The following is a 19,849-nucleotide window of genomic DNA, read 5'->3' as shown; positions in this document are numbered from 1 at the left end:
AGAAAATACGTGCTTCATGACAAGAGCGCAGAAGTTCGAGGGATACGGTGGGGAGAACCAGGACACGCAAGTGAAGAAAAAAAAAGGTAGTTGGAGACGTGACGTTCTCGGGCGTCACAAATAAGCTTCCTGTTGGCGGCGTTTCGGTTTGAGCAGACGATCTCTCGACGGCTGGAACGAATCATGCTTCCAAAAGACGTGAGCGGCACACAGAGGTGCTTGCATGTATACATAGGTTAGAGTCAGAGCCAGCAAAGCTTAGGGCATCTGCGCGCACGCGCGCAGAGATGCAGCGAGAGGCAGGGCCTACGCTACCCACATTAACTACCGTTGGCACGAGCCGCCGAGAAAATTGCGTTCACCTCAGGAGCCTTTTGGTCTGCAGACGCGGATGGAGGCTGCTTGCATCTTTATGGGCCTTAGCCACAGGAAGAGGCTCCTCGCATTGAATCATAAAGGTGGCAGCTTTCCGACAACGCACGATTCAATCTCCCTCCCAAAAATTTCTTTTGCGCCCACGATGCCGCCCATGCAGCGAACCGAGCACTTGAAATAGTCGCGCCAAAAAGAGCGAAATGAAAACTGTTTATGCAAAATCCGCTACCGGTGGCTTCTTATGCGTTGCACGTACAAGAATGTGATGCAAGTAGCATCACATAAAGTGGTCTAGACGTTTTGGTGCACGTAATGAAACTTGGCATTCTTCACTACGATGGTTGCAGTTGAGGCGTTTACGCTGAGAAGGGCAATATGATGCCCGGAACTGGCGTCATCTTTCGTTGTTCGTCGCTTATTGGTAGTCCGTCTGCTGTTCGGTTTTAAGCTAAAAACACCGTTGAACATTCTCCGGAGGTAAAAATAAAAAATCAATCGAAACCAAAAATCATCAGTGTCTGGACATATTGAGGCTAGCAGACAACCGTTTCAGCCGAGAAAAATTAGTATTCATTTTGTTTTGAGTCCACAGAAATGGTGACGAGGCACTCACAACAGTGCAGTCGATATTTTAAATCCTCGTAGACGAGAATACCGATAGAAATTCTTGTTTTCTTTTCCAAAGAACGCAATGAACATGTCAGAACACCCAAGTGCAGGCAGCCGACTTGATTCCAGGAAAGTTTTTTGCTACTAGTAAGGAATTTTACTGGTCTATTCATGGAATCATTTTTTTTTCTGCTGCCGGAAAGCTCGGATTCGGTTGGGCTCATGGGCATAAGGATTAACGCCTCGGCTGAAGCCACTGAATCACGCGTCTCCCGAAGAGCTTCCAAGAACTTCGGCGTGGCGTTGAAAGCGTTCTCTTTTTTAGATCTTGAACAAAAGTGCCTCTCTGCAGTGGGCCGCCATAATAGCCTTCAACCAGGCTCTCGCCGATGACGCCGCCAGACGTACAAGCCAAGAGCTCAAAGCACAAGTCTAAACCCTAGTATATTCGCAAGAACTTCTAAGAATCACCTTTTAATACGAGCCATATGCCTAGTACCATAGGTTATATAGAGGCTTCATTCAGAGAAAAACTTCCTGCTCGAGATATGCCCTCTCCTTGCTGTGAAACTTGTCGCCCTACTTTAGAAGTTCAGTCAAGACCGTCTTATGCCACTGAAGCGTGGACAGCCAAAAGAACGTGGTAGATGGAGACCTAAGAGTGTATCCTCCAGCATTTTTTCAGCATTCAGCCCACACAATTTTTTCTGCATTCTAGAAGGTGCTTAGACAAGTTACTTAGGAACATACAGCAGAACTTTCGTGACATTTAGTTCCCAGGTGGCCATTAAGATCGAGATCCAAAAGGTTTGATCCCTGAAAAAAACGTAGTTGTCGGAGGAATTCACGTGGTAGGAGCGGCACTAGAGACCCGTAGTGCGGGGCGAATGCAGTCTGAGGACGCTCAGTCGCAGGTCGAAACTTGCCGAATTGCAGGGTCAGTGCTGTCGTTGTAGCTTTTGTTTTGGAAGCCACCTATATGCGTGCGACTAGCCGGTATTTTCCCCGAGAGCGCTGTAACATCTCAGGTACAAAGTTTCAACGAGCATTTTCTAAGTTGTACGTGGTTAGCACGTGTGCGCTAAGACACCCAAATCAACAACGTTAACAAGTTCACTGCTGCGAATAACTGTTTATAGCATTTTGCACCAATGGGGTAAAAACGTTGATAAACCTGGCTTGTATGGCCCCTTTTGTAATATTTCTAGTATCCATGCGCTCTTCATGCGTTTCGAGGATTGAAAAATCATTTTATCTTAGTTATTGAGGGCCTTCAGGTCCTTGGTGAATAATGATGACGATGGTTTTTCAGTGACGTTGAGAGTATGAACGTGTTTATCTATTAGTTGGTAGATCTTGCACTTGAAAAAGCACCAGTTAGCTTCTTTCGACCGTTCTGAAAAATCTTAAAAAAAACCTACGTTTAGAAATCAGTTACTTAAGCAATTACCCAATCATCAATTATGCAATAGCTGCGTAAACCGGTTTATTGTATAGTATAGTGTTAGTTCTTTGTTTCTTTTTTTCACGCAGCGTTTAACAAGATTACGCAATTTATATTAAGGAATGGTTGCTTAGAGACGGTAAATGAAGTAGCGATGAGAATTTACGCTGATGAGTACATAAAGCGAGGTCGACTATGTTGGAAAAATGACTGCTGTGCCTTGTTGCGATTGCTATGAGCTGTGGCAAACCGAAGCTAAGGTATTTGTTAACAAAGGCGTTTTTGATCTGATCCCTAGATGTTGAGGAGGGGGTGTCGGAGCGTTAGCGTAGAATTAATGCGTTAGAATAGAAGCCCCTAGTCGAAAAATTGTGTCCGTCCGTATGAGCCTTAGTTGGCAGATGGCCAAGTGAATAGAAGAAAATTTCCCTCTCCACTTTCAGAAATGAAAAAGAGAAGATGAAGGAAGTGTCGGTGGCGACGGATGACGGGTGGGAGGGGAGTAGAAAGAGGGTAAGGCGTGTGGCACGGTGATTGACGTATGATTATGCCAACCACTCGCGCGGTCTCGTCAGGGGCAGTGGCTGACCCGGGCGGGGGCAAAGCTTATGCTGAACCATACTCTGCAGCATCAATCGCACTGATCGTCCATACATATCGTAGGATTTACAAACTCACCGAAAGGAAGAGTGGGATTGTGTTGATCCGGAGTGTTTCGTGGAAATACTCTACAAAGCAAATCACAGGAGGAGAAGAAGCGTGGTATAGAATGAGCAACATTTCTTGAAGGAATGAAATTTTCAGGAAAAGGAAGCGACTCATGCGTTGCTATTAGTGCGCTTCCTCTTCGCCTATTTGTTCTATACCATCAAAAAATAATTTAGTTGCGAAAAAGAGAAAAGTTTTTAGAGTCACTTACAGATGTGTGTAGCCACATTTATGTTAGTAAGATTATGGTAAAGTCTATCGTGTGTCCAAGGCTATCAAGGGCGTAGTTTTTTGGCGGGAGGATTCGGATATTGGTGTGAAAGAAGGACAGAAAGCTGAGTTTCTGCTTAGCTTGAGGTTTATCCAGCAGCTGTAGAGTGCGGGGGCCGATCTTCTTTGAAGCATGTCGAACAGAGTACGAGGAGTTATCGATAACGAATTTATTGGGGTGGATTTTGTTAGTTTGCTTTTGGAGTTTCGCAAATTCGACTTGCTGTTTCCTGCAAAAGTAGTTTTTTAGTAGTGTTCCGAAATTTTGTAGGCATGGATTTTTCGCAGCAGGGAAAACAATTTTTTTTCCTGTTTAATAACAATAAAATTTCACAATCTCGGGACTATTGTAGTTAGCCTGAAATATCCCAAGCTTGTGTGTTCTGTTAGCAATTATCGGGTTGGTTGCTACATTGTCTTTTTTCCTGCATACCTCAGAAATCCAGTTTTCACATTGAGTCTAAGTTTCATTTCGGTGTAAGACGAAACGCGCCAAAAAAAAAAGAAAACACACGGACGCAAGAAAGACGAAGGACAAGCGCTACCAACTAGCCCGCGCCCATACCTTACTAAGCCTCATTTCAGTGTCGGTCAAGCCGAAAAATATTAAATTCCTTGAGCGTCATTTTCTCTCACACTTAGTCATCTTGGCAGTTCTATTCGCTATTTCGACCACATTTGGTCCCCATGCATATAGACATCGCTGATATTTTTTCCTGACTGGAACAAATGATGCGCAGTCTTCTACAACTTTGGCAAGTCTACCTCTGTATTCATCAAAAGCTTTGATGTTCTGGGATAATTTCCTGCGAATTGATTTCATTTTTCGTAGCAAAAATGTCTGCCTAGAACTTATCTATTTTGAGGCTTCTTAAAGAAAATAAAGCCTGTGCAGCTGTAGAGCTGGTGTCAGGTTTGGGATTTTCCTAGACGTCACATGCAAAGATTAGTAGCTCACGGACGACACTAAGGCACTCACATACAATCGCTAATGTTCCAGTGGTAGTATACTGCATTTGGTGCTCAACTAGAAGGGTGCATATGTGTGCTGGTGCCTTTCTATTCACGCTAGCCGTCTCGTTCCTCTCAAAACTACGAGCAAGACACAAAACATTAAAGCTTAAAATTGCTGAGTAACAAAGCGCAATGTACGCAAACTGCGCGCCTGGGCTTCACTTCTAAGGACCTCCCACTCAGGAAACCTTACTTCCTTTCTTAGACCGGCCCAAACTATCTTTAGAAGTACTTTAGCGTACAATAATACGTTTTTGGCACCAGCCATTGTGCCCTGCACACGGCACAAATATTAAGTTTTTCAGGGCCCAACACAATGTAGGTTGAGGTCTAAATAGCTAGACGTCTTGCTCAACATTTGTGTATCGTAGGTTTGAGGTAACGAAAGCGAAACTGAGCTGAAGGTCGTCCTCTCAGAACATTAAAATGAAAAAAAGAAAGTGAACGAGCTGTCTCGGAACCACTGCAATAACAGCGCGTACTTCAATCTTCAGGGCACCTTTTTGCAAATACCGGAAGCATACAAGCGGTCGTGGCTTGCACTCTAGACTATTTCCACAACGAGGCCGGCACCGTTTGCTTACGCCAAGCAGATACTGAACACCACGAGTGATTCGCTGGCGTGCGTTTGCAGAACAGCCTAGCGGCCTTATTTGTTATGGGAAGGAATTAAAGCCCGCTTTCTCATCCATTCGAATTGAATCTGCAGTGAAAAAGGAGTGCTCCAGATTGAGTCAGTGACAGCGAAACCAAAAATAAGATACACGAGCATGGTGCTCATTTAAAAGAAGGATGTTATATTGAAGATCGCTCTTTTCTTTGAGGTGCTTTTTTTTTGCTGCGCAAATTGGAATGCACATCAAAGGAACGGGAACGGTGTTCATGATATAGAACATGTTCTTTCAGAGTGTGCATGCGCATAATCAACAGTAACGCTAGTCACCACCACGTGGCAGAGACATAAACAAGTGCTTTTTGGGGGAGAGTGTCCACCGGTATGAACTCTTTTTCTTGCGTCAATTTTCTACCATGTGATTAATTTCTGAACTGAGGCCACTGATTGACTAGATTTTAGTATTCCTCTTTTTTTTTGTTATGCGATCAATGAGCTATGCTATGCTCCAAAAAATGACAGGCTACCATGGCCACCACCCCCACCACCATTGCTCTTTGAGCGGTTGATTTTGATTTGATTTAGTTTTCTTTCTGGTACAGAAATAGGAGCAAGAGAAAAAGGCGAAATGACTGACGATGACTCTTCCACCTTACACAGTTGGCACAGTCATTTAACATATACCTGCAAAAAAACTTTCAACACAATACAATATAATACACTACAGTAAAATTTAACAGTGAAATGCAAGACTGAAAATGAATACAGTGCTATAAAATACAAAAGGAAGATACAGAAACGAAAGCTGACCTGCATAATAAAAGATCGAGACATAAACACACCAAATTAAATGACTTTCTAGACAAAATTGAGTTCTGTATTGTTTGCAATCAACAGAGCTCTAAGCGTATTCTTGGAGATACCATACGACCAAAAAAATTACGGGATGGCTAGACATCTTATGTAACAATTCAACCAAAGCAGTTGGATTTGCCTTCGATGATTATTTCGATGTTTTTACCATGGGGTGACGCTTCACACACGCTTTTACTCATGCCGACTGATCACAAACACGACAGAATTGTTGTGTGGGGAGAATGTGGACGGGCACTACTATTACTTTACTGAACACTGCCGTGACTATTCTGTGGTTCAATGTTGTGACTGGCCAGTGCAGTAACACATGATTGTATAAAACACACGTGCGTGACAAAAGAAATGCTATTTGTATATGCCAAACGCCACATTGCTGTAAACCACTTATTCTAGAAAACTCAGAGACAGGTTCTCACAAATCCGTTGGAGTTGAAAATTGCGAACGCTCTATCTTGCAATTCATTGCATTCGGTAGTTATTCAATCCATTTCCAACAGAAAGCAATCTCTCCATTCTCCAAGGATAAGAAGAAAACACACGCTGGTTTACTTATTCTAGTTCACACTGAGTCGTTTTTAGTTGCGGGTTCGCTGACAAAAGGCGCCCCCCCCCCCCCCAAAAAAAAAATGAAAACATGAGCACAACAGCAACAAATATGACACACGTGCTCGATCGGCACTAGTGCTGTTACACAATTTACGGCATTAAAAATGCACCTGCATTGTGGATAACGGGCTTTTCTCTCATGGCGTATCGGACTGAGAGCGAGCATAAAACATAGCACCTCAGAGACCCCCACGGGATGCTCTCGTTGAGCCGCCGACAGACGCGCAAGAAAGAGAAAACTGACGCTGCTGCCCTGGTCTTCTTGCATGTGTATTACTGAGCCCTTATGCTGCGTATTCCTATAAGTCTCTTTGGTCTTTATGTGAGCACCAAAGAAAAAATTCCTAGCTCTATTTTTCACGACGGTCTTATCTCGTTATCACTTTCACTTCTCTTTTCCTTATAGTAAGCCGACGGAAACCCTCAGACCAATAGGACTGAGCGAGCTTCCTCGCTTCATTACACGTAGGCTTCTTCAACTTATATGCAAGCGTTGCCCAAAGCACGTGGCGTGTGCGATTCTGTAGCGCAAGAGGAATGCAGACTGCCGGAACGATTTGATTAGCCTCGCTTTCGGCGGCAGCTGGCTTCATAACCGTCTTAAAGATATGTTGTGTCGCAAGAGGATAGGCTTTACGCTAGGGCGGGAATGTCTTAAAGGTAAGGCCTCATTTCGGAGGGACGAGGGGAAAGTATTATTGATCATGTTCTTAAAGGCAAGGAGGAAAGGAGAAGAAGGGACTAATTCGATCCGGCCGTTTCTTCGGAGCGTGCACTTGTTGACCTACTTCTCTAGGCTTTTACTCAGTGACCATGACGTCAACGTGCGTTGGGAACTTATGGGACGGCCATAAAGATTTCTTTCGTTTATGGAAGCCGGTGGTAATGAGTACCCTGCTTTATGTTCACAAATCCTCAACCGTGGAATGCGTCTGGACAGTGTAAACGCTAAAAATCTCGGCTTCCGATGACCCACAGGAGTTCGTGCAGGAAATAAGCCTTGGTTTAGACATGCGCCTTCAACCTGCAGCAAGAGGGAGAGAGTCCGTCTTAAGATAGCGCGAAATGCTTCGTGATTATAGGTGCGAAGGAGCAGACATATAAGAGTGTGAAATGGCTGTGTACAAACCTAGCTCTGCAGGAAACATCACTTCACGTCAACAGAGCTATACAGCATAAGGGAGGTATCCTGGGAGGCGGAGCAGGATTGAAAGTGGAAATGAGTGTGTGGGTAGGTTATTGGCTCCTAGCATGAGCTTCTGCTGAGTGGAGGCTTCTGGAAGGTGAAACTGGGTCAGCGCTTTCTGCAGGAAGGAGCGGGATGGGCTTGGAGGCGGGTGTGTTCGTGGTTGGCATTCCCCTCTCATTGACATCTGGTGGATGGCAGTCTTCCGTAGGTGGAGGATCACTTGTTCTCACACGTCGACGCCGGGATTTTGAGAAATGGCAGTGCTACAACCGTTCAATGAAAAGCTGTAGAGTGATCATACGATCCTCTGTGGTAATCTGCGTTAGCACTAGTGGTTGTGTATTTTCTTTTTACAGCCTATAGCTAGGCTTCACTCTAGAAATTTGAATTCGCCGTCGCTTTTTTTTTTTGTATGGCTGCTGCGTGGACTTCTCGAGGGTGGGGCGGGTGAATGCGCTTTTGTACGGTAGAGGCTTTACTCACTAAGACATCGTACACTTGACATCACAATTTGCGGAATGCCGCTACTACTTCGTCACAGTAAAATAATTATTATAGCCTACGCGCTTATGAAAAAGTGATCAATCAAAGACTCGCTTTTATTGTGCTATATTTCTTACAATATAGAAAGCTTGAATGCAACTATCCATGAATAAATACTTATTGTATGACTAGATTAAATTTTTCAAATTTTTCGGTGACTCCATTATTATCACCGAGAGGTACGTTGTGAACTAACACAAAAATTTCAAAAAATCTGCTTCAAGTAAGGGCACATCCGAAGGTCTAAAGGTAGCAATCATTTAGTAAGTGAATGGAACCATTAAGTACAAATGAAAGGCTACAAATTGCTGGCAAGAGTTTCAGCTGACGCCTTCTTGCCTATTTTGTTGAAATGCCCAATAAATCAAATGTACTTGGTGAAAGCTGGGTGCGAAGCCTTTTTGCGCTTACTAAAGTGCACTTCTATGAGGAAGCTTTATTGACTGTTCCAATGCTAAGCCCGGGCGGTGGTGCCGTACCTGCAGCCTTCTGAGGCTAATAATCTGAGGTGGATACGTGGATACATTGTGATTGTTGGATTGGATCGGGTGAGTGAAGATAGGGTAGGGTACGGCGTGTCCAACGGTGCTTGATGGACTAGTGGACGTAACTCGCTCGTTCGATGTGAACACTTCAGTGACGGCGGCTGCTCCGGCCGGGGCAACACTAATGCTAACGCATATTCCGTAGCATGAATCGCGTTGATGCCTGTCGATTTTTTATTATTCATTACCGTTTGCCTGAGTGCCAGAAGCTATTCAACTTCTTCAAGAATAAAATCGAAACCAATAAGAAAACAATTGGCGGTGGTTTAGCTTTGGTTAAGCCTGGAGTGACGTGATAGATACAGCTGGCCGAGTGGAACTTGGTCACGTGACCAACCACGTGACGAACCACGTGATCAGCCACGGCGCCGCACCGCCGGCAGGTGCTCCGCACCACGTGACCACCACGTGACGGCGTGGTGGCGCAGCCACGGCGTGGCGACGCAGCCACAGGGTGGCGGCGCCACCACAGGGTAGCAGCGCAGCCACAGGGTGGCAGCGCCGCCACGCTGAAGGCTCGAAATGCTGCCGTAATGTAGCTATCGCTACAAAACGACGGGAAATTATGACGGTTTCTTACAACGTACGACTGCGACGCTCGTGCTTTCAACTACTTTGTTCCAACAGCCGCTCATGCTCAGAAGCGATTTGTCGTGCCTCAGGGAACTCTTAGAGCTTATAAACCTGCCAGTAGTGCGCAATAACGATATTGAAGCGACGCCTAGAAAAAAAAAGGAGATTGTATGTTGAGGGAAAGAAAGACGAAATAACTGTGCGCAAGGACAAAAAAACTGTGAAGGCTTAAGGGCCTATAGCCGCAGATGTGCAATGGCCACGATATTTTATTCCCAAACAAGGTGAAAAGCCAAGTAAGAATTTGGATGTTTGTTTTCTAGCAACGACTGTTGAATGCTTGTAATTAGTTCGAAACTACGCCGACACCAGTTAAGTCTTTAGTACACCTATTAGATATATAGATTTCGGGCAACAAGTTAATCTATATCAGCACAGTACCTTGTACTCTAAGCTATTAAATATAATGTTCGATGCGTCTTCGGAGTCGGGTTTCCTTGAATTAAGTGTCCTTTTTTATTTTCGTACTCATTTCGATGGCCCTGCGCTCAATCGCACATACCTCCTTTTCAGACATGACCGTCGACATTGATATGCCTGGTAGCCATCCTTGTTCACAACTAAACGGAAGGGTTCCAATTGCCCTCTTATTTCTCTCTTTGTCCTATCCTTCATTTGAGCATCGTGGAGCGTGCCAGTCTGTCGAAAGCCAATTGTCCGTTCAATCATGTTATCACGGTATTGGCAGGGGCATGTCTCTATAGCAGTAATGCTTAGTTTCTGTTTCTGCAGCGGTTCTATCTCAGTTCATTAGTTTTCCTGTTTTTTTTTTCGTTCGTCTTTGTGTCTGCTTGTTATGCAGCCGTTACGGAGCTGCCTTGTGCCATTACTTTAGTTAGCGGAGCCATTTTGTTCTAGAGCCTTTACTTTTACGCTGCACAGTGGCACCAGGAAAACTGAGCACGCCCCACTGCACCTATTCTTCCATGCGCAAATTGAGGCTTCCTCGAAATGACCTTTACCTGCAACTTCTGATGCTGCTGACAGTACGCACCAACTCCGTTGACGCGCTTGGTACTCTTTCTGCTTTCCTCAAATGGGATGAGGCGGTAGTAGCATTCAATAAATCAAAGCGTTAGCTTCGTCCGCCTGGCCAATTCGAAAGATGTGTAAATGAGGCTTTGAGAGAGCCTTCTCCAAACAGTAGCTCCTTAGATCGTAGGATTTTTATGAGGACGCTGCAATTAAATTTGTCACGGGGGTTAGAACTCATAACCTATCTATCTGTTATTTCTGCACCTCCGAATGGGCATGATGATGCCGGGGTTCTCCTTGAAACCCCCAAAGACGAACAGAGTGAATTTACTACAAAGTAGAAATTCTGATTTACCATCTTTCTGGGCCGGAGAATTGAATGCCATGGCACTATTTTTCACTCCATTTTACGGTTGCTTCCGCTCCGCAGGCCTCGATAGCCCACGCAACCTTAGCGACTGGTCGAACCAAGCTTGCGGTTTAGGATGAGATTCTATTCGCTGGTCCTGTGAATGCAGGGCCTATGCAGGAAGCGTATTGATGTGGTCAGCAAGGGCCGAAACATTTCGAACGGCTTGGGGCCAATACCGAGTTTTGTTGAGAAAGTTCGGGGAGCGCCTCATCGTGCGCCGAGCCGGGCATAACTTCTAGTTTGTGTCGGCGGAAAAGCACGATCGCTGATCCTTCCTGACGTGGGAGAAGAATCCCTTAATGAAAGAGTAAAAGAAAGCGAACTGAGTTTCGAAGGAGGACACAAACTAACAGTGAACGCGCATTTTTTTATAAAATAAAAAAATACAGTGCATTCATGTGAGCTTCTGATTGGCAGCGAAGTGTGGTCTCAGAATCGTCTACGATCCTACAGAGAGAAAAATTACCTTTTTTCTTGTTTGTCCAAATTTTTCAGCTCTACCAGCTACCTGAAAACCAACCCGTCGGCCCGCGGTACAAGATATTCTTCTTTGGTACTAGGCGCGAACACACACAGAACACAAGGAAGGAAACGGGACAAAGCGCCCGTTGTCCCGTTCCCTTCCTTGTGTTCCGTGTGTGTTCGCGCCTAGTACCAAAGATGAATTGTGACCAACTCGCCCAAGAAGACGTTCTTTAGAGATATTCTTGCTACCCATTCCAGCCAGTTGGACAAAGCTGTTCCTGTATTCATACTGTGGTTACATTTTTTTTTTGCCTTCTGCTAAACTTGAACGTGGCGATTCACCTTGCTGCTATTTTTTTTTCAGGCTGTTTGCATTCCCGCCTCACCTTGTATGCTTTTATTTTTGTCATTTTCTGGTGCGGCAGATCTGTTTCACAATGATCGATTGGAAAAACAGCAAAGGCTAGGAGACAAATCATTTTTTTTTATTCGTTGACTCACACAGCCCTCACTCAACGGTGAGTCTATGCGAAAACTATATATAGGAGTACACTTTGACTAAACATAGGCGCTTGAAATGACTTAAAGGAGGTGGTTTGATTATGTAAAATTTATGCGCCTTAAATACGCCAGAACTGTGAGTGGCTTTCTTACGCTCTCTCATGTGCTGATCCATCACAACGCGGATTCATTTGTGGTACGCGGCCCGATGCTCACCAGCTCAAGAAAAATATTATTTTTGATGGTATTCACGTTCGTAATTTTGTACAGGCGGCATAAAAATGCAGTCTACAAGACTGACTGCCGCTAGCTTAGACTGTGCATGTCGTATAAAACTGTCATTTTATCTCCGTACGCCTGGCGTCTCTTCTGCAGACATCATAGTGGCGTTCTATATACAACACAGATCTATCTGGAAACCTTGAAAACATTCATGACATAGGGGCCGACTTGAAAGTCGCAAAACGTTAGCATTAAGTATGCAATAGATAATGCATATGTGTGCTGGTGCATTACTAAACATGGAGATCCCAAGATATGTATACAACATCTAGTTATCTCTGCACATTGATTACCTGTTTTCTGCTGTATAGAAAACCACGATCACCTTCCTGGTATTTTTTTCAAATAGCAGCTCGTTGCCAAGCCCGTTCCCTCTTTTGTTAGCGCTTAAAGGTCTGAAGTATAAGGATACAAAAGAAACGATGTAACGGCTTCCGCCAGCACTTTTGCAAGCGCCGTTAGAATAAGCACAATTTTTGGATCTGTCAGGACATGGAAGTTTTAAAGCACGAACGAAAATATTGTGTTCTGTAATGTTCTGCCTGCGACACTTCGCAATGTACTTTTTAGTGCTTAGAGGGCTTTTGAACACGCCGTCAGCTGCTGGAGACAATGGCGCGAACATTCACCTCTTCTTTACATTTTTTCTTACGTAGAAAGCACCTGCCGAAGCTCAGAGGTTCACCTAATGAGTCCTTAATGAGGTCTGTGCATTTCTAGCTATTTATTATCTCTCCTATCCATTGTCTCGTTTAGTTGCAGAGATGCAGAGAGCCACAGTGCGTTTGAATGGCTTTATGTACGAACTCTAATCCGCCCTAATTAGTTGCAGCTGTTGAAAACACTTTCACTTCGTGCAGACCTTAGACTTCATAAAATTAACTAGACATAAACGTAACTTGCAAGTGGTTAATGCCTCCATGAAAGCCTTTGTGGCATGTAAGTGGCATACTAGTTTTCGTACTCTATTTGTTGTGGAGCGTTTTGGCGAAAGCAAGCTTTACGCTGTAAAACTTCATTATAATCAGACATTTCACGATGAACATTTGAGCTTTCATCGGAAACGCGACTCTGCATACCAAACGTCGATTCACGAAAACTTGCCACGCAGAATGGTCTCTCAAACGTGGTACGTAACCGCACTGACGAGAGGGAGGATCGGCTGAGAACCAATTCAGCAACAGCAAGCATTTAACCACAATGTCTTCATCTGAGCGCTAGAGAAAATGAAACAAGATAGGCGAAACTCATTCCCCCAAGGTACGCAGTCCTGAAATAAGGAATATTTATTCAAGCAGTTCATGTTGGAAGCTAACGATGATTTTGCGAGTGAACATTATGCTCATTTGCATTTACGATCGCATTGTGCTTTAAAGTTGAAGGCCTTTACCAAAGCAGCGCAGATAACCGGCCCAATATTGCAACATGATGGTTTCATCCTGGTCATTTGTAGGGCCGGCCTTTGGGCCAATTGCGTCTCTAGCATGGGTAGTACCTTCTACCGCTTTGTGTTCCGCTTTGGGTTCCTCTTCGGTTTTCGCTTTTTGTTCCGCTTTGTGTTCTGCTCTGTGTATCGGTTTGTGACCGTTTTGTGTATCGAAGTGTTTTTCTCTGAAAAAAAACCACAAAGTGGACGTTCTAATTAGAGCGATAGTGACAGAACACGCAACTTGGCAGTACCTGCTTTCAGGTTTCCTGAAAAGTCACTTATCTTCATTGCACATAAGAGGCCCGTTGCTTCGGCACAACTCAGATAAGATTATCGAAACACTGTCAGACACTAACCGCCCCGTTGTTTATGCTTTAAGCATCCACATAGAAGATTTATATTACTCGTTGCCGCATTCGAAACTCATGAAACACGTCAAACAATGTTTCACAGAAGACAACGACAAGAGTCACTTTGTGAGGGACTGCACTAGTTCACTGGAATCTTTCCTGGAGGTACTGTACTTCTATCTGCAAAGCCTTTTGTGTCTTGAGGATGTGACACGTACATCCAGTGGTCCGGCATATGTGTCGCCTCAAGCTTTCCCCTGCCTGGTGCTCGGCTTCTTTAGGGCAAAATGCTTTGGAAAATGGGTCTTTGACCCCGCCTTGAGTTGAAGAAACAACCTTGTGCCATGGCGCTCATTGGCCACCGATGCCCTTATGCTATAAAAATTTATCATCATCATATGAATCGCCTCAAGTGTCGCGCCTTGTTGAACAGTATATATTTGGGCCCAGTGAGCAAGCAGCTGAAAAAAGAACTGAAGGACAGTAGTTCAAGAATCGTACGGTACGTTGATGACTATCGGGTGGGACTACCGACTGAAGTCTGGCCGGGAGGTGTAAATAACGCCATGACAGTATTTTTCAAGCAAGGCACCTGAACTGAGGTTCACCTGTGAGATGCGTAATGAAGGCAGCTTACCGTTTCTGGATATGAACTTAAAGTTTCACCGTAGCCACATGTGTTGGCGCTACCCACCAAGAACTAAAAACAGTTTCTAATTTTGACTCTAAGCATTCTAAGCTTGTCAAGAACGGCATCACTGTGGCTTGCCTTCGAGTGGCAGTTAGGAAGTCCTGCACTCACGAGGTCAGCCCGAGCTTCGAAGCACAGTGGTCTAAATGCAGAGCGGCTGGATTTCCAGAAGACGTGCTGGTTTTTTCCTGCAGTGGGCTACTGCAGAGGCTGAAGGCGAAGAAAAGGAAAATAGATGAAGAGGGCACGTGGAAAAAGATGAAAATGGCAGTAGTTGCATATATTCATTAGCTATCGCACTGATGGAAGAAGATAGTGAAGTACGGTGGAAAAGTTTTGTTTTCCGCTCCAAATAAATTAAGCAAGTTTCCGGCTTCTTTGAAACGCAGGAAAGATAACAATAGCGTCACGGAAGGATGTGGTGTGCGTCACGGCACTCAATACGTGCAGTACAAGATTGGCGTGGTGAGCAGGATCTCGTTCTCATGTGGCCATTTCTACGTGGTCTAAACAGACACGTGCCTGTCAGAACAGGAAATTTTATTGGGAGGATCCGGTTCGTCGAATCTGGTCACACATTGCAAAACCTGCCAGTGCCCTCGTTATTTTGACAAGAGTGTTGCGTTGTATCGTCGTATTGCCACAGAGACCAACTTGTGCTGGAAATAGTAGAGGCAAAAAGCAGACGTGTGTGAGCAGTACTTCCGTGGCCTTTTCAAAGCCTGAGATAGGAATTTTGGAATAATATGAACGCCTGTAGCTGTGTTTTTTTTCTGATTAAACAGCTAGTTTGTTCAGCGCGTGTACGTGTATTTCCTGTCGCTGGACTTCGTTTTAGTTACGCTGATTCGTTCTTTCGAGATGCAATACCAACATGCCCACTACGATATGTTGTACAACATTGTTGGGTATGAAGGAGTGAGATTTCTGACAAGCTGAGCTTCAGCCAGACTCAGCTTTCTAAGAGCCTTCTAAGAGATTCAGCCTTCTAAGAGCCATTGTAATCACTACCGATTGTGCCATAGTAGACGACACAATTCGGTGAAATAGATCGGCCCAAGGTATTCTCAGGCTAGAGAATTTACCAACAAGGCAGGGTTTAAAATTACTGCTCTTGTCGCAAAATATTTAAGGTTAGGTAAAATGAAATCTGTACTTTCCTGAATCGAATAAGGAAATAATTAAATGCTTGTCAAAATATTCAGCCTAAATAGAGCAACTCAGCTTATAAAAGAAGAACAACATAAGAAATTGCAAAAATTGAGGATTTCTCGATGGCCAAAAGTTTATCAGGTGTACGTTTTTATGGTTTGTACGCACAGAGTGTTGCAGTCATAAACTCCTGATTTATATACTAATATTATGTAAGGCTAGCACTTAGCAGACTCGCAGCAAACAATGTTCATGGCCGTATCTAACAGGCTCGAATGTATGAAAAAGCACATTCCATCGTAACAGACCACATGCGTAGCACGGCAATGGCCTATTTGAATGCTTAAACTAGCGGTCACTGTCGCCATGCTTGTTTCTATAGTTTGCCTCGGTTGGAGCAAGAGCGCAACGACGACGGTGACATCTCTGTTGATGATGTTGTCGACATCATCCTCTCCTGTTACATACGCACGCGCATATAGAGTAAAAAGTGCTTGGAATAACCGCTGCAAAACCTGAAGTTCTGACGGGAAGTCCGGCGGGAAGTGCTATTGGTACGGAACTAATTTTTTCCTCCGGAAAACCAAGCCACTTGCCGCAGGACAGTAAGGATTTACGAAGGAGAGCGCACTAACCATTGGCGCCTGCATTGGCTCTTATGCATGGAGTCTGAGCGTGGCAGCATTTGAGTGGCGACAAAGTTCACTTGATTTTAACTACAAACACACAAGTGTGAATGCGCGCTGTATTGCCTACCGTTGGCCCTTCTCGCCCGGTCGTCGTCAAAGACCTCCAGAATCAGCCGAAGCTTGATGGTGCTGGTGTCGGTCAGTTCGATGTCTTGGAGGCGGCAGAAAAGAGTAAGCATCTAGCCACATCTTGACACTTGTCTTCCAAATTGTACCTGTGAAGATGGCGAACAGCCTTGACATCCTTTCCTTTAATCTAAACTTCGATCGTGTGGCAGTCTACAACTGTTTCAGCAGGAAGCTCACCTCGCTAACACCTTCTGGCTTATAGAAAATCTCTACTTTCGCGCCGTATGGCCTTCGGTGTAGTACTTACACCAGGAGCCGGGTATGCATGGTGGATACGGTGCTCTCCGTGGTACGGCCTAGTGGCTGTAAATTCATTGTCTCCGCATGAGAAGTGAAGACATTAGTGACGTAAATTGCTAGAAAGGTGTTCTTGCGGATGCTTGCGGGCGTTGACATCTTCGCTTCAAGTAGAAAGCATGGCATAAGCTATCAGTGTGAGTGATTAGTTACTCTCAGCACGTCGATGGCGGATCAGAGCTGTCAGACAAGCTGTGCTCCGTGTGAATTCGTGAATCGGTCAGAGGAAAACTTCGCTCGGACTTTGGCATTCAGCGCTGCAGCCGCGGCAGTTGTAAAATGTTATCTTTCACTAATACTGTCGAAGGCTACAGTGTTTGAAAAGACATAATAAAAACCTTCAGGTAACTGTCGGACATGCTTCGCATATAAGATTCTCAGTCGCTGTTGTTAAAAATCAAGAATATTTTACGAATACCGATAGACGCAGTATGTGCTACTAAAAAGAGTACGAACCTTCTTTCCAATTAGCAAAACCTTAGCATGCATACCATTTACTAATCAAATAGTGCAGAGCACATACTTCTTTTGCGTGCATAGAATGCACGCGTAGAACACACTGGATGTGGTTTAAACCTCAGATAACTGGACGTACGTTCTCTCCAATAACAAGTCAAAACTAACGTACAATGTGCACAAAAATTGTGGATTTTAAGCATAGCCAGCTTTTAATCCATGTCTGGAAAATAAGATCGTGTCGGAAATGGGGAATTTAACAACAAAGGGCGATAGCACGTGATTATAGCTACTAACACTTCCTCTTGCTGCTTCCGGCGTCATTATGCCCGGAAGAAGTGCACTGCTCATAAGCTGTAATGAATCGAGTATAATAAATGAAGGAATGTGTTGTCTGCAGCTCTTCGGCACTTCTGTGTTCCAAAGTTTTCGAAATCGTAAATGGCTGCACGCTTCCCAGGTTGCGCGATTCACATGAATTACGCGTTTCAGTTTACTAATCACCATCATTTATTTTTTGCTCTTTTGAATACTGTCAGAGTCCAATCTGGAACAAGAGAAACAAGAAGTGAGCATGACGAGCAATTTAAATGCAAATTATTCGAGGCAAGCTGCAGCATTCGTTTTATTTTCATTGAAGGTATTACATGGTTATCTGCGTTGCAAAACTGTCGTGCACAAGAATGGCTCCGAGGTGCTTGCATCAGGTCAGATTAGAAATGAACGATTCATTCGGGTTTTTATTATGTTCAAACGGCTGCTCAGTGCAAGAGTAGCTGCTCCCAGAACGGGATTTTGACTCTCAGAAATTTTAACATAAACGAGAACTTGGGCATGCAGTTCATAAAAGCCTGTTTACCCTTCGGCAGCCAATTTTTTTCGTCTTAGCTCATGTTCTCTTAAGTGCTCTCACGTGAGGCCGCCAGTCAGCGATGCGATGAAGTCATAAACTGCAGCTGTCTCCACTGTTTTTTTTTTCACCTGCTTTTCTGCATGAAATCTCCTTTGCGCGTATACTTTTGCCTTTGACAACGCAGCCTTGCGACATACTGAATGTTTTGTCAGCTTTTGCCAGCGGAAATTCTGTCTCAGGCAAGCCTCTCAATCCTCGCTACGCGGCATGAAGCAGCCAGGTCACGTTCACATCTCTAGGTGTACTAACAGCGAGGGACAGCGTTTTTTCTTCTAGGATGTATCACACCGTGAATCCATGCATTGCAAGGTGCAACCTGTTCCACCTATTATTCCTTCCGCCAACAGCATACGCATCATGACAATGACGCGCTCCTTGCCGAAGTTGAGCCTTATAAGCGACTGCTCTGAGCTGCAGGGATCCTGAACGGGGTGCAGATTTCCACGCGCCGGCTTTCTTGTGGTCTTCTTCTACTGAAGTTAAGAAAACACACCTCTTGTAATGCGTGCTGTCAGACACTTATAGACCAGACCGGCTGGCTACTAGCACTGCCTGGGAGCATTAAAAAAAGAGATGCGTTTCCGCTTTTAGCTAGTGAAGTGAGAAATGGTCCGTAGAAAGTTCCAGTCAAAAGTAAAAAAAGTGAAGCTGGAGAACACTCGGGGAGGCCTCTATTCACATGTTCGCATGTGTTTGAAGGAGCTATTATTCGTTGATGGTCGGCTCTCTAAATTCCGTTTCGCGCACTCTGAGCCGGAGCTGCGAATAAAAAAGCTACAGCCCAGCAGACTCCATTCGCAGTTATTGAGAATGTAAGCAGCAGATTACACCAATGGACGTTTTGCTTCAAGAAAGGTGATGTACTGCGAGCTCCTTGTTTGGTAATCTTCAGTTTGGTAGTGGTTCGTAAGAATTCCAAGGAATTCCAAAGCGTAAGAAACGCATGGTTTTTGGAGTGACGTCAAGGCTGTCTGGTCTCATTGTCATTCTCCTGCGCACAGTAATCAGAAAAAAAAACGCAGCTACACAGTACACCAGACAGCCCTCAGTAAAAAAAGATGGTTATTAGTACTCTGGTTTCTGGTGTCACTAATTTAACTAACTAGCCCTATGCATTCAATGTGGTGGGCTGATACTAAACTAAAAAAATTCTCACACTGAATGACCGCCTGGTGAAATTTCACCTCATACACAGTTCACCTCTAAACTTCATCAAAAAACTTTATGAAAGAACTTCCACTGCTGTAGCGCTGAGTTTATAGGCACATACGTCTGCAAACAATGGGGCTTTAGGCAGGCAGCACAAATATGATATTTACTTTACTTTATTCTCTCTGTTTAAAAATATTCAGAAAACTATGCACTTGTGAAAGTTTTGAAGATCAGCTGCCATTTTTCTATGAAGTGCTGTTGGGACAATCGTGTTTTTACCGTACCAGACACACTAAAAATATACGCTGACCTTACCATAAAAACAAACGCTTTTATGCTACGTGCGCACCCTAGAAACGCGGGCTCACTACCTGTATTAAACTTGTAACATTGATGAGGAAATTCAACCTTTTCATGTCTAAAATTTTTTTGTGTCCAATGCGAAGAAAATTGAAGCGCCTCGCTACTATCATTTTGTTTTTGCTCTTCACACGTTGTTCGCGCTCTCATTTTATTCTGCCTTGTTTATAC

This window comes from Amblyomma americanum, chromosome 6 (assembly GCF_052857255.1).
Source record: "Amblyomma americanum isolate KBUSLIRL-KWMA chromosome 6, ASM5285725v1, whole genome shotgun sequence".
NCBI classification, from domain to species: Eukaryota; Metazoa; Arthropoda; class Arachnida; order Ixodida; family Ixodidae; genus Amblyomma; species Amblyomma americanum.
This window is presented reverse-complemented; position numbering follows the sequence as displayed.